This window comes from Coptis chinensis, chromosome 4 (genome assembly GCF_015680905.1).
Source record: "Coptis chinensis isolate HL-2020 chromosome 4, ASM1568090v1, whole genome shotgun sequence".
Classification (NCBI taxonomy): domain Eukaryota; kingdom Viridiplantae; phylum Streptophyta; class Magnoliopsida; order Ranunculales; family Ranunculaceae; genus Coptis; species Coptis chinensis.
In genome coordinates this window covers 36,658,337-36,671,565 of record NC_141459.1, presented here as the reverse complement: position 1 = coordinate 36,671,565, position 13,229 = coordinate 36,658,337, and the positions used below count along the sequence as shown (strand labels likewise).

General features: G+C 39.0%; 1 pseudogene; it reads right to left on the bottom strand.

Annotated features, from left to right (window-relative positions):
• Window positions 1-1,236: 1,236 nt before the first annotated feature.
• The window catches only part of LOC147503366 (uncharacterized), a 99,352-nt pseudogene continuing 87,359 nt past the window's right edge, over window positions 1,237-13,229 (bottom strand).

Below are 13,229 nucleotides of genomic sequence, written 5' to 3'. Positions count from 1 at the left end.
ACCACAAACTCTTTGCACAAGATTTGCTTATCATGAATACGTTTTATGTTAGCTTTATAATCCTTCGCGAGATCGTAAGAATCGCTATGGATTTCTTCAAGCTCATTCAATTGCAACTTGCATTTGACACCCACCTCATCAATATTGAAGTTAAGGCTTTTTATAGCCCACAGAGCAAGGTGCTCTATTTCAACGGGCAAATGACAAGGTTTCCCAAATACAAGTCTAAAGGGAGACATACCTATAGGAGTTTTGAAAGCAGTTCTATACGCCCATAAGGCATCCGATAGACGCTTCTACCAGTATTTCCTATCAGGATTTACAGTTGTTTCTAAAATCTTTTTGATTTCCCTATTAGAAACTTCTACTTGTCTGCTAGTTTGTGGATGATAAGGAGTTGCTACCTTGTGTGTAACTCCATACTTTTTCACTAGAGATGCAACAATTCTGTTGCAAAAATGTATTCCACCATCACTAATGATGGCTTTAGGAATGCCAAAATGACAGAAAATATACTCCTTAATAAAAAATACAACTGTCTTATGGTCATTGCTACGAAAAGCCATGGCCTCTATCTATTTAGACACGTAGTCCACGGCAACTAGAATATAAATATAACCGTGAGAAACAGGGAAGGGACCCATGAAATCAATACCCCAAACGTCAAAAATTTCTACTATCAAGATTGGATTTAATGGCATCATATTACGCTTCGTGATTCGCCCAAGTTGTTGGCAACGAATACACGTCTTGCAATGCACTTGGGCATCCTTAAAAAGAGTAGGCCAATAAAATCCACATTGAAGAACTTTAGCGGCTGTTTTCATTCTACTAAAATGACCACCACACTCTTTGTCATGGCAGAACGATAGAACTTCATTATATTCCCACTGGGGAATGCAACGATGAATAATCTGATCCGCACAATACTTAAAAAGGTAGGGCTCATCCCAGTAGTATAACTTAACTCTGGCCAAGAACTTCTTACGTTCATTTCTTGACCAATTATAAGGCATAACATCAGCCGCTAAATAATTTACAATGTCAAGATACCATGGTCTTTGAAAAAATAGCATACAGATGCTCATCAGGAAAAGAGTCCGGTATGGACTCAGAATCACTATTATCGTCGTTTGTAAGTCTAGATAAGTGGTCGGCAACTACGTTTTCGACCCCTCTTTTGTCCTTTATTTCTAATGTGAACTCTTGCAGGAGAAGAATCCATCGGATTAATCTCTACTTAGCATCCTTCTTTTCAAGAAGGTACTTAAGGGCTGCATGGTCCGTGTAAACTAAAGTTTTAGAACCAACCAAATAAGGATGAAACCTATCTAAAGCATAAATGACAGCTAAGAATTCTTTTTCAGTAGTTGAATAATTCCGTTGAGCATCGTTTAAGGTTTTACTAGCATAATAAATAACAGTGGACTTATTATCTAGTTTCGTCCCCAAGACGGCACCAACTGCATAATCACTAGCATCACACATGAGTTCGAAAGGTTTAGACCAATCGGGAGGCTGTATAATTGGTGCAGAGGTTAGGGCGACTTTTAAAGTTTCAAAAGCCTGCTTACAGTTAAAATTAAAATCAAAGATTGCATCCTTCAAAAGCAGATTAGTTAAAGGCCTAGCTATTTTTGAGAAATCTTTAATAAAACGCCTATAAAAACCTGCATGGCCTAGAAAGGCTCTAATATCATGGACAGTCTGTGGTTTAGGTAGAGTCACTATCTTATCTAGTTTGGCCTTATCTACTTCGATACCATCACTAGATACAATGTGACCTAGTACTATGCCCTTTTTCACCATGAAATGACACTTTTCCCGGTTTAAAAACGAGGCTCTTTTCTTCACACCATGTCAAAACCTTAGACCCGGGTTAGACAAGCGTCTGTGAAGGAGTCTCCATAGATAGAAAAATCATCCATAAAAACTTCCATAAAGCTCTACCATGTCACTAAATATATAAAGCATACATCATTTGGAAGGTACCGGGGAGCATTACAAAGGCCAAAAGGCATTCGTTTATAGGCATACGTCCAAAGGGACATGTGAAGGTAGTCTTTTCTTGGTCATCAATATCAATAATAATCTGAAAATAGCCCGAGTAGCCATCCAGAAAACAATAAAAGCATGACCCGCTAGGCGTTCGAAAGCATCCGATCTATAAAAGGTAAAGGAAAGTGATCCTTTCGTGTCATAAGCGTTTAAACGTCCAGAATCAATCTGATTCTCCATTTCATAGGACCTTGTGTGACAATATAGTCACCCTTTCCGTTACGTACCATGGTAACTCCCAATTTCTTAGGAACTACATGAATGGGGCTTACCCATTCGCTATCAGAGATTGGGTATATGATACCCGCATCGAGTAATCGTAAGACTTCTTCCCTAACCACCTCTTTCATGGCAGCGTTCAGATGACGCTGAGGTTCGCGAGAAGTCTTCGCGTTATCCTCCAAATGGATGCGATGAGTGCAAACATTAGGGTCAATTCCCTTAATGTCGGCTAGGGACCAACCAATCGCAGACCGATGTTCCCTAATCACCCTGATTAAACGTGTCTCTTCATCCTTAGATAACAGAGAAGATATAATTGCCGAATGGCTATCATCCGGATCAAGTTGAATATATTTTAACTCCGGGGGAAGAGGTTTAAGCACTGGGGTGGAAGGAATGTCGATAGATTTTTCATCAGGGTCTCCATTTTGCATAATGAATACTTGCTTAGGTAGCAAGTCTTCATACTCAGTATATGGAGCAACCAATTGGTGTGGACTCAAGGATGGTGTTGACTTCCTCTAAGTAGGAGTCATTTACAAAATCTGAAGTTCCAAAAGAAAGGAATTTATACATCTGGTTTTCGGGAAACGTGTTGTTAAAATAATCTTGAGCTAAGCTCTCAATCATGCTAACCTCCCCATCTATAGACGATTCTGGTAACTGTTTCATCATTTTAAAAACATTTACCTCAACAGAAAGATGGCCAAAAGATATGGACATCTTACCATCGCGGCAATTTATAAGCGCATTGGCAGTTGCCAATAAGGGGCGCCCTAAGATGATCGGTATAGAGTCGTTAGCGACTTCTGTATCGAGGATAACAAAATCTGCAGGATAGTAGAAATCCTGAACCTTAACAAGCACGTTTTCCACCACACCCTTAGGATACTTTATAGACCTGTCTGCTAACTGCAACGTCATTTTTGTAGGTTGCATTTATTGTAGACCTATTTGTTTATACAAATAAAACGGGAGTAAGTTAACACTCGCCCCCAACTCTAATAAAGCGGTCGTTGTGTGGGATTCTCCTAAGGTGCATTTTACAGTAGGACGACTAGGGTTGTTGTACTTAACAATTCCATTATTTTCAGATAAAGTTGGGAACTGTTCAGTTAGAAAGGCGTCTTTAGGTATGTTGGTCTTACGCCTAGTAGTGCACAACTCTTTAAGAAACTTAGCGTGGTTAGGTAGCTTTTTAATAACTTCAAGAAAAGGAAGGTTTATCTTTAGATTTTTGAAAACGTTCCTAATCTCTTCAAAGTTTGTATCCCTGGTTAGCATGGCTAATTTCTGAGGGAACGGTGGTTTCGCTCTATATTTAGCGTATGGCTCTATATTTAGTGTAGCCTTTGCTTTATGTTTCTTAGTTTGTGGTTTAACTGGTACCTCTACAGTGGTAGGCTCTTCAATTTCTATTTAGGTATCTGGTTTGATATCCGGTGTAGGGAGTACTGATGGGTAACTATAGGCATAGTTACTTTGTTATCAACCACTCTTCCAGAACGGAGAGTGGTGATGGCATTTAGGTCACCTACGATTGTAGTTTTTGTACTAGTATTACCGTTTACTTCAAAAGTTGTATTTGCTGTTTTAGGGTTTGGTATTGCTTGTCCTGGAAACACGCATTTTGGTTGGGCTTTCTCTTGGGCTAACTGTTGTATGCCCTGATTTATGGATTCTAAGATCTGTTGGTTTGATTGAGTCATTGTTTGGAAAAGTTGTTGGGTAACCTGTATAAAGGTGTCAAAACGATCCGGTTGTGTAGGTGTAGTAGTCACAGGTGGTGCGACTGGAACTATCTCACGTTGATTATTTATGGGTGGGTTGTGATAGTTACTATTGTTAACCGGAACGATACCTCTATTGGTATTATAACTATTATAATTACCCTGACCTTGTGTTTGACCTTGTCGTGGTTGCGCTTGGTTGTTATAATTATTATAATTCCCCTGACCTTGTCCTTGTCTAGGTGGAGCTTGGTTATAGTTGTTTGCTTGCCTAACATTTTGGTTATTAAACCCTGGAGGTGTAACTTGTTGATTGTTTCGCCAACTAAAGTTGGGATGTTATCTCCATGGGGCATTAGGAATAGGATAGCTATTAATGGAGCAAACATTATCTTGCTCTAATTGTTGTTGTTCATAGGCGAGAGGACAATAGGAGTCAGGGTGCTCAGGACTCAAACAGAAATTACATGGGTTGGAGTTGACATTCATGACGGGGATATGCTTTTGTTGAATAGAAATAGCCTCTACCTTTTTAGTTAGAGATTCAATTAAATTTTTAAGTTCTGGATCGGGTTTCATCTCAAACATACCAGCAGCCTTAACTGTTGAAGAAGAACTAGCAGAGCGGGTGATATCATCATTACCCCCCCCCCCCAATTATTATTGCGTTTAGTTTGATCTTCTAAAAAATTGTAAGCCTCCGAGGCTCCTTTACTTAGGAAACTACCCCATTCATTATGTCAAGGACTTCTTTATGGTGATGTAGAAGTCCTTTGAAAAAGGCACGAACTAACATGTCTTTTGCTAGGTTATGGTGTGGACACTCTATAAGCAGATCGGTGAAACGATTACAAGCCTCAGAAAATGATTCATGGGGATTTTGTCGAAAAAAATGAATCTTGGAAAGCATCTCATCCGTCTTTAGGGGTGGGTAAAAATGTTCCATAAATAGCTGAACAAGTTTAGCCCACGAGTCCACAGAGTTAGGCGCTTGGGCAGTTAACCAAGATGCTGCCTTATCGGCTAAGGTGAAGGGAAATACCCTCAGTTTAATTTGTTCCGCACCAACCATAGGATGATGGAATGTTGTTAGGACTTGTTCAATCCTACGGATGTGCTGATAAGGTTTTTCATGGTCTAAACGGGTAACAAATTAAATATGTTTGGGGGAATTCAAAAATCTCCCATTGGGTCTGCTAGAACGATGCAAGATTTAGGGCTATCGCTCAAGGCTTTGTAAAAGTCGGAGAGAGGAGTCTCTCTTTCTTCGGTCATTATGTCAAGTGTGGTGGGTGGGATAGTAGCTAGAGGTGTAGTGATTGGTATACTCGATATACTTGTTTGTTGACGTTGACGGTTAATTACGTTTGGTGTTTTTCTCCGACCAGACCTTAAACTCATGCAAGTCTAAGTCTAAACACGACAACACTCCAAACAATCTTGATATATTATTATAAACCTCTAACTGGAGATGCGAGGTATGGAAGAAAGGAATACCCTGAAGGCCCTGCTTCGCTTTATGAATAATGTCTTGTTTAGGTTGTTCGGTATATATAACAAGTTAGAACACTGAAAAACTTAAAAAATCGAAGTTCGAAACAAACCTGTGGAAATCCGGCAAAATTCAGCTTAGGGCGCGGGTGCGCTCACTTTGGGCGCAGGTGCGCTCCGTGTAACTTCAAGTTACAGTGTTTCAGGGCAGGTCGCGCTCGGTTTGGGCACGGGTCGCGCTCAAGGTTCCAGCGTTTTAAGCAGTGCGCCCGCTTTTAAGCAGTCGCTTCGGTGTAATTTTTCGCGGAACTTTTCAATCCTTGAAATGGACAACCACAGTATGAATCAAACAAGGGTGGGTAGGTTTAATGGGACTTAAAAATGACTAATTATACTATGAAAACAATGCTAAAGGTAACTAAGACGGCAGCGGCGCCATTTGATAAACATAAAAATGATAGTTTACCTACGAAATGAACGATAAAACTCAAAACGTAAGTAAACTAAAACTTTTTACGAGCCTAATTTATCAAGTTTTCTACTCTCAATTCTATCGAAATAGAGTGGAGTAACAAATTTGTTCCACTCCTAGTTCTTTAGCATGGAATGTTTTCTAGTCTAATTAATCGGTCTTAAGTCTAGTGAGAGATTTATGAGGGGAATTCTATACTACGAGGTGAATTCAATTAACAAGTTACGAATAACGAAATGAGAGAATGCTAAGGGTTTGAATCTAGATAAAGAATTAAAGGGAATTGAATCTGCCTTAACTCGACTTAATCCTACTAAGAAAGACTCGTCGTGATCCAAATTGAATGCTTCGCATATCAAAATAGTAATTATAATCCCTAATTATACATGGCATTTCTACCAATTCATAACTAGCATGTGAGCGATTAAACCCATTCTCATGGTGAATTAATCGTTTCTAGAGTGGCATAATTATCACGACGATTTCTAAGTTTAACAAAGATCAAGCGTCATCAAGGCTTCTTCAACCCCTCTAATGGAGGTTTAGCCTTGATTCATACCACTATCATTTCCCATTGATTTAAAACTAGACATCATATAAAAATTCTATCTTTATGCAATTTATCTAAACAATAATTGAAATCTCAGGTAATAACTAGGAAATGAATAACAAGTAATAAGGGAATTTAGATCTAAACAATTGTAAATGACAAAATCGAAATGAATAAGAATAAACTATTTTATTTATCTAATCAATGAAGATCAATGATTTAAGAGTTTAATCTAAAACAAGAATTGAATTTAAACTAAACTTAATTTTATTTAATGAAAACTAGATCTAGAATTATCTATAGTTTTAGGTCTAACTAGCTACCATTAACAAAGAGCTAAGTTTTTGTTTTTATATGTTCAAATCCAAAAATCGTGTATGGGCTTGGAGCCATGTTTTGGGCCAGAGAATCAGGCCCAAAACCCAATTCTTTCAGTCCAAAAAGGCCTCTTCAGCTGCAGTTGACTTCGACAGACTTTTCATCCACTTCTGCTCCTCTGATTGGGCCAAGGCTTGGACCATTGGAAAGCTCTTTCCGAGCCGGTCGTTTTTACATAAGGTAGACCCAATTTCGAGGTCTGAGTCCAAAGATAAGGCCTTCGGAAGTTCTGCTAACTTTGTGTGCTGTTTCTGCCCGCATTGACTTTGACTTTTCAGCTTTGACCGGGCTTTAGAAAGGCTTTGTCTTCATGAATCTTGGCCTTTAATCACAGAACTCCTTAGCAACCAACCATTGCTCCTTTATCTCATCAAAGTGGCACATTTCTGCATATAATTGACTTTGAAGCCTGAAACGCATAAAAACACGTAATCAGTATTAACTCTTAATTATTACTCACATAATTGGTCTAAAAGTATGATTGTTACAGGGTTAAAACTACAATTTTGGGCTCTTATCACTCGTGACCGCCATCTTTTAGCCTACGCAACCTCTCATTCACCTATACACACCACCACCCAATTTTTTCATAGCCTGCTCCATTTTCAACCATCATTCAAACTCAAAACCACAATTTTATCAATCCGTACTCTAAATGGCTCGAGTTCTTAAAATCGTGCCAGAGCAAAAATTTCAAAACCTCTTTAATTTCGATCTATTTGAAGTGCACTTCAAGGCTGAGATTAGAAGAAGAGGATGGGAACCCTTGGTTTTGTTGGAAGGTGCAGCTTATTCTCCATCTCTTATTCTTTCATTTTATAACTGCATGCTTAGAAGGGAGGATGACCGCATCACGGTTGTCAAGGATAGTCGCTCGCTTGAGCTTACTAAGGAGGTGGTGAGTGGAGTTCTGGGGATTCCTCTTAAGGTTTATGTTCGGACGGAACAGTCCCCAGACAACAAAACCATCGATGTGATGATGGTAGAGACACTTCTCGAGGGGGTGAAAAACCGCAAGTCTCATTGCGCATTTCAGAGTTCGCTGCGAAGGAATCAGTTGGCAGTATCTCAGTGGACAGCCAACAACCTGCTAGACTCAGCCAAGCCATCTGATATCGGTAAGGCGATACTCCATATTCTATGGATTTTTCAAGAGCAGATCGAAGAACAGCTTCTGCATCGTCACCTTCGTCTGGGAGAAACTCTGTAAATCCAAGAAGTCCACCACTCCTCTACCAGTGCTAGTCACCGAATCATGCATCATTGGGGGTTCGAGGAAACAGACGCCCTAATAGAGGTCAAGGATGCTACCACAGGTCTTATGTATGCCCACTACGTCCAGAAATTATGACTTCCACCTGCCGCTAGAGCCGTCGAGCAAGCACGCCCGATTGAGAAAATGGATTAGTTCGATGAAGATGCCACTCGACAATTCACTCAGCCCATGGACGGAATTCACTTCCTCCATGGAAGCCAGAGGATTCTAAATGTGTACCTCCACCAGCTCAGGGAAACTCAGGGAAACATTATAGCGAAACAGCGGACCATTAGAGAGGAGCAGCAGTCCTTCTAGTAGGAGCAACGACGTGTTCAGCACAGTGTCACTAGAACACTACAGTGCATTAGAGATGTGCTCCTGCGTAGTGATAGACATGCTAGGAACCGACGTTATCAAGGAGAAGGACCTTCTCGATGTCGTGACAAGTCACGCACGGATTCTGACTAGGCAGCTCCCTAGTGTCCGTATAGATAGTTTATAGTCTATGTTTTCTGTTTTATCATGTTGTTTTTCTTTATTATGACGTTTAATTATATGCTTGTGGAATTTGGTATATGAGTAGAAGGTAAAACAGATACATCATGCCAAAATTTTCCATTTTTCTTTCATGCATTTCATATATATTTTCAAAAATACAAAAACCCAAAAAGATTTCATAGTAGAATAATTATCCTTAGTATAATAAATCATGTATTTCTCATTCTATATCAAACAACCCACGCCCCAAACTTATTTAGAGGTGGCATATTTTCATCATGAAGAACATAATACAGGTGCATCACCGTTTTTGCTCATGTTTCTATGATAATCTCTTTCCTTTTCTCTTCATACTTTGATGACAAAGCATAGTTCTATTTGGGAGGTGATATAGTAACGTTTTGCAAAAACTATGCATTTTCTATATAGTAGATATAATAGTATAGTTCTTCTTTTCTAAAATTGTTTTTGAAAAATACCAAAAATATTTTTCTGTTTAATATTAAAAAGTCTTGTTTCATTTTTCTATGATGAATAAAAAGTTTAGAAGTCTCATTATAGCAATAGAGTAAGGATTCGTTCTTCTTACTTAGACTAAAATAGGTACAATAGTTTCTGCATCTTTTCATGAATGACATGCATCAGCATTTGTTTGTATATAGCAATGAGTTTCCGATGCCAATGTTAGAACAATTAAGTTCCATATTGATAGGAAATAAACAGGCTAATTAAATCCTATTTTATTTATACTAATACTCGCAAGCGCACGAGGTCTATCGTAATAGGTGCGCAAGAACGAGGTCGATCCCACAGGGATTGCTGTTTAGGAACAATTGAATACTAAAATATTACTTATCCTAATTCGAACAATATTTGTTGATTTGAATTGATTACTGCTAAAACTATTTTACTTAACTACGGTCTAAAACGAAACTAAACTAAATAATTGGGTTTCTGTTACGTGGAGGGAATACTAGGACTATGACTCCGTCTTAAACCGTTATTTGTATTTGTATGATTGGATTCTCTATTTCAGTTTTAATACGAGAGGCGTTGGCAATGAGTATTGACTGCCATCTCGATGACGTGAACGTGGTAACTCTTAATCGATACGTATCTTCTAACGGTTCAACACTAAGGTCAGGGTCATATAAATATTCGTCTTCTTACAGCACGAATAGTACACAACCTAGACTTAAACAGTAAAAACGTGTTTAACTAATAACAAAAGTGACCAAACAATATCGCATGCATCACATACCATATGAAAGACTAAACCTTTTGTTAATTAATCATGAGCGATTGAAGAATTTATATAAAAATAAAGCATCTTGAAAAATCGATACCCAATCCCAAACACAAACAACCTGTTCCAGACTTCGTCTGTCCTAGTTTGAAACTTAGTTACACATGATATATATAACAGTGAAAGTAAAAGTAAAAGAACCCATAAAACAAAACCGAAATCCTACCGTAAAGGTTTCCCTTCTCTTCCACTTCCTCTGCGTCAACAGTTGCGTTCCAGCACCAGCCAAGAGCCTTCCTTCACTGCTGTGTTCTACCTTTTTCCCAGCCAAGAACGACCCCCTTTCACTGCTGTCGCTTGCGTTCACACACAACGTCTCGGCCTCACAAGATATCTCCTGGTTCAGCCCACTCGAGCTCTCTCCCTGTTCTCTGGTTCGGTCTCCAACTTCAGCCTCTATTCTCTGGCTTTTGTTCTGCGTTTTTCCTTTCAGCCGAGAGCCTTTCCTTTCAATGCGCCCCCCCCTTTATCCGAGAATCCTCCTCTCAAAAAGGAAACTCCTTTGGTTGGTCCGGAATCGGCAGTTTTGGTTCTCTTTGGAAAGTTTCTGTTTTTGGGTTTTATCTTTCCTATTCGCCGGAATGAATGGAGAAGGAAACTAAAGATTTCCTCCTTCAGTGGTAGCGATGTGGGCTTTTAATCTCTTGGTTCGAATTTGTAAAGTTTGAATGGAGGGAAAGTTTCTATATCTGTTCGTGAGAATGGGGAAGAAAGTCTAAAGTAATGATCAGGTGGTCAAAGGACTATAATGGGTTGAGGTTTAAATGTTTAATGGGCTTTGGTGCATATGGGCTGGTCTATTTAAGTGCTAAGAATTGGCTTGGTGCACATGGTCCGGTCTTTAGCTCATGGGATTTTATAGTTGGGTACACTAATTCCTTCAAACTGACTTTAGCCCGCATGGTCCGAACTCAAGAATTCCAAACCACCAGTAACAACACAAGCTCCAAAGCTAGTAAGCTATAACCCACAGCCATGCCCCAATGCGAACAACATATATATTTGCACCTCGCACCCTCTAGACCAACGCATTACACCGATATCTTCGATTCTTTTCAATATCGACAATATTAATCAAGTTATTCTAATTCCTGCAAAATCACCGAAAATACACTAACTTAATCAAACAAATAAAATAAACGGACTAACTGATATAAAATTGGGCGTAAATAATGTAACATTTACGTGCTTATCAAATACCCCCAAACTTACATTTTGCTAGTCCTCGAGCAAAACTATAACTAAACTAATAACAAAAACAAAAATTCTAACTCACTTTCGTAGGAATCACGATTACACTTAGCATGTGCAATAAGCCTTTTAAACCCCTAGGTTTACCCTAGTGGACGAGTTTAGTCTCGTGAGAGTTTTCAGAGAAGATACTCACAAACTTCATCTATACTATAATGACTAAGAAATAACAGTAATGTTTCCTTAATTTAATCTCAGGTATTCATGCATCTCACTAGTAAGGAATAAAGAATACTCATTTTAAAACCTAAGTTAACATATGCATAATAATCAAATCATCTACAAATAAGCATACATGCAATGAACAAAACTATGAAATGCAGTGGCAGGTCCGTTTCTGAAACTTCGGAATAGCGTCCCTAAGTAGGTCCTCACAAATATGTCAAGACAAAAATACTCTGATTTTTCCGCTCAGGTTTCGCTCACTCCAGTGTGCGGTGAGCACACTTTTCCTCTCAATCTCAATGACATCCAAAGGAGCCGAGGTCGATCAAACACATCTACCACTTATTATCACACCAACCTATTCCTAATTGAGCTAAAGGTCTTTATTAGGTGTTATGTATAGCTTAGGTGATAGTTTAAGAATAAATGGAATGGATAAACAAAATAGACAAGTCTGAGAAAATAAGGTCTTCAAATTCCGTAACTAGAGAAAGTTCTGTTCTTAGGGCTGTTCACAAAAACCGGAAAACCGGAAAACCGAATCGGACCGCACCGAACCGGCCGGTTCGGTCGGCTCCTAACATAGCCGGTTCGGTTATCGGTTTGCAAAAATGAGAACCGACTGACTCCGGTTCGGTTACGGTTTGTAGACTCGGTTAACCGACTTAAACCGAACCGAATATATATTAAACATATTTTACTATTTATAGCCTGTTGAATAGTTGATTAACCAATTTCAGAGTTTAGCACGTGACAACCATTTTAAGTTGGCTTGAATCAATACATTTATTGAGACTTTATTCTCTGATGGACTCACATGTCGCCCATGTGGGACTAAAGTTAATTCCATCTCTATAATCCGCTGGAAGAAGATATTCAGTTGTTTTATGTGAAGGGAAGGATGGAGGTGAAGTGAGGGCTCCTTTACCAGTGAAACGAGATATTTTATATGATGATCATATGTTGTATAGAGCTGCAACTCTATGAGGATGGAATATTCATCAAACGAGCCAAGTTCATTGGTTGCATTTCGAAATTTTAATGAGGAGATGAGACGCCCCGAGTCCGGGAGATCGGGCAAAGTGCTTAACCTTCAATTGATAATCTTGCATCTCTGTATCGTCCACCTTTTGCATCTCTGCATTTCTGTGACGTGAGAATGATGGTGTTTTATAAGTTTGTCTTAAGCAGTTAAACCTGCTAGAGTACAGGGGAGAATTGTGTTTCATAAAATTTCTTAAAAAAAAAGCTATATGACCCATTGCCATTTAACCTTTGTTGGTCAAGCATGCAGACAAGAGGATGAGTATATTATATTGGTCGCAATTCACATTCACCAAAACAAAGCTCACAATTCTAGCTTCTGAGCTAGTTGAACCGTTGAAGAGTTAAACAAAGTGTATTAGCACAAAAGTTTATACTACATCAATAATTGTACAAGCATATGAGCGTAAAAGTCTTGAGCTGGTAAATTTATAGTCCCACATTGCCCAGACTAGAAACAATAATGACATTACAAGTTTATAAATATATGGGCTTGGTTAGTTAATCAAACATTGGGCTTGGGCTTAGTGCAAATCAGGCCTTATTTTGGTAAATAATTATTTTTGGATTAACCAAACATTGGGCTTGGGCTTGGTGCAAATCAGGCCTTGCGTTGGTAAATAATTATTTTTGGAGAAAGGGCCTAAGCATCGGTTTTTAAACCGAACCGAACCGAATTTACGGTTTGGTCTGCACCCGGTTTCTGTGAACCATCGGTTTGTTGACGGTTTTGTTTTTAGGAACCGAGTACTAACGGTTCGGCTCAAGATTTCACTTAAAACCGGACCGAACTGAACCGTGGACAC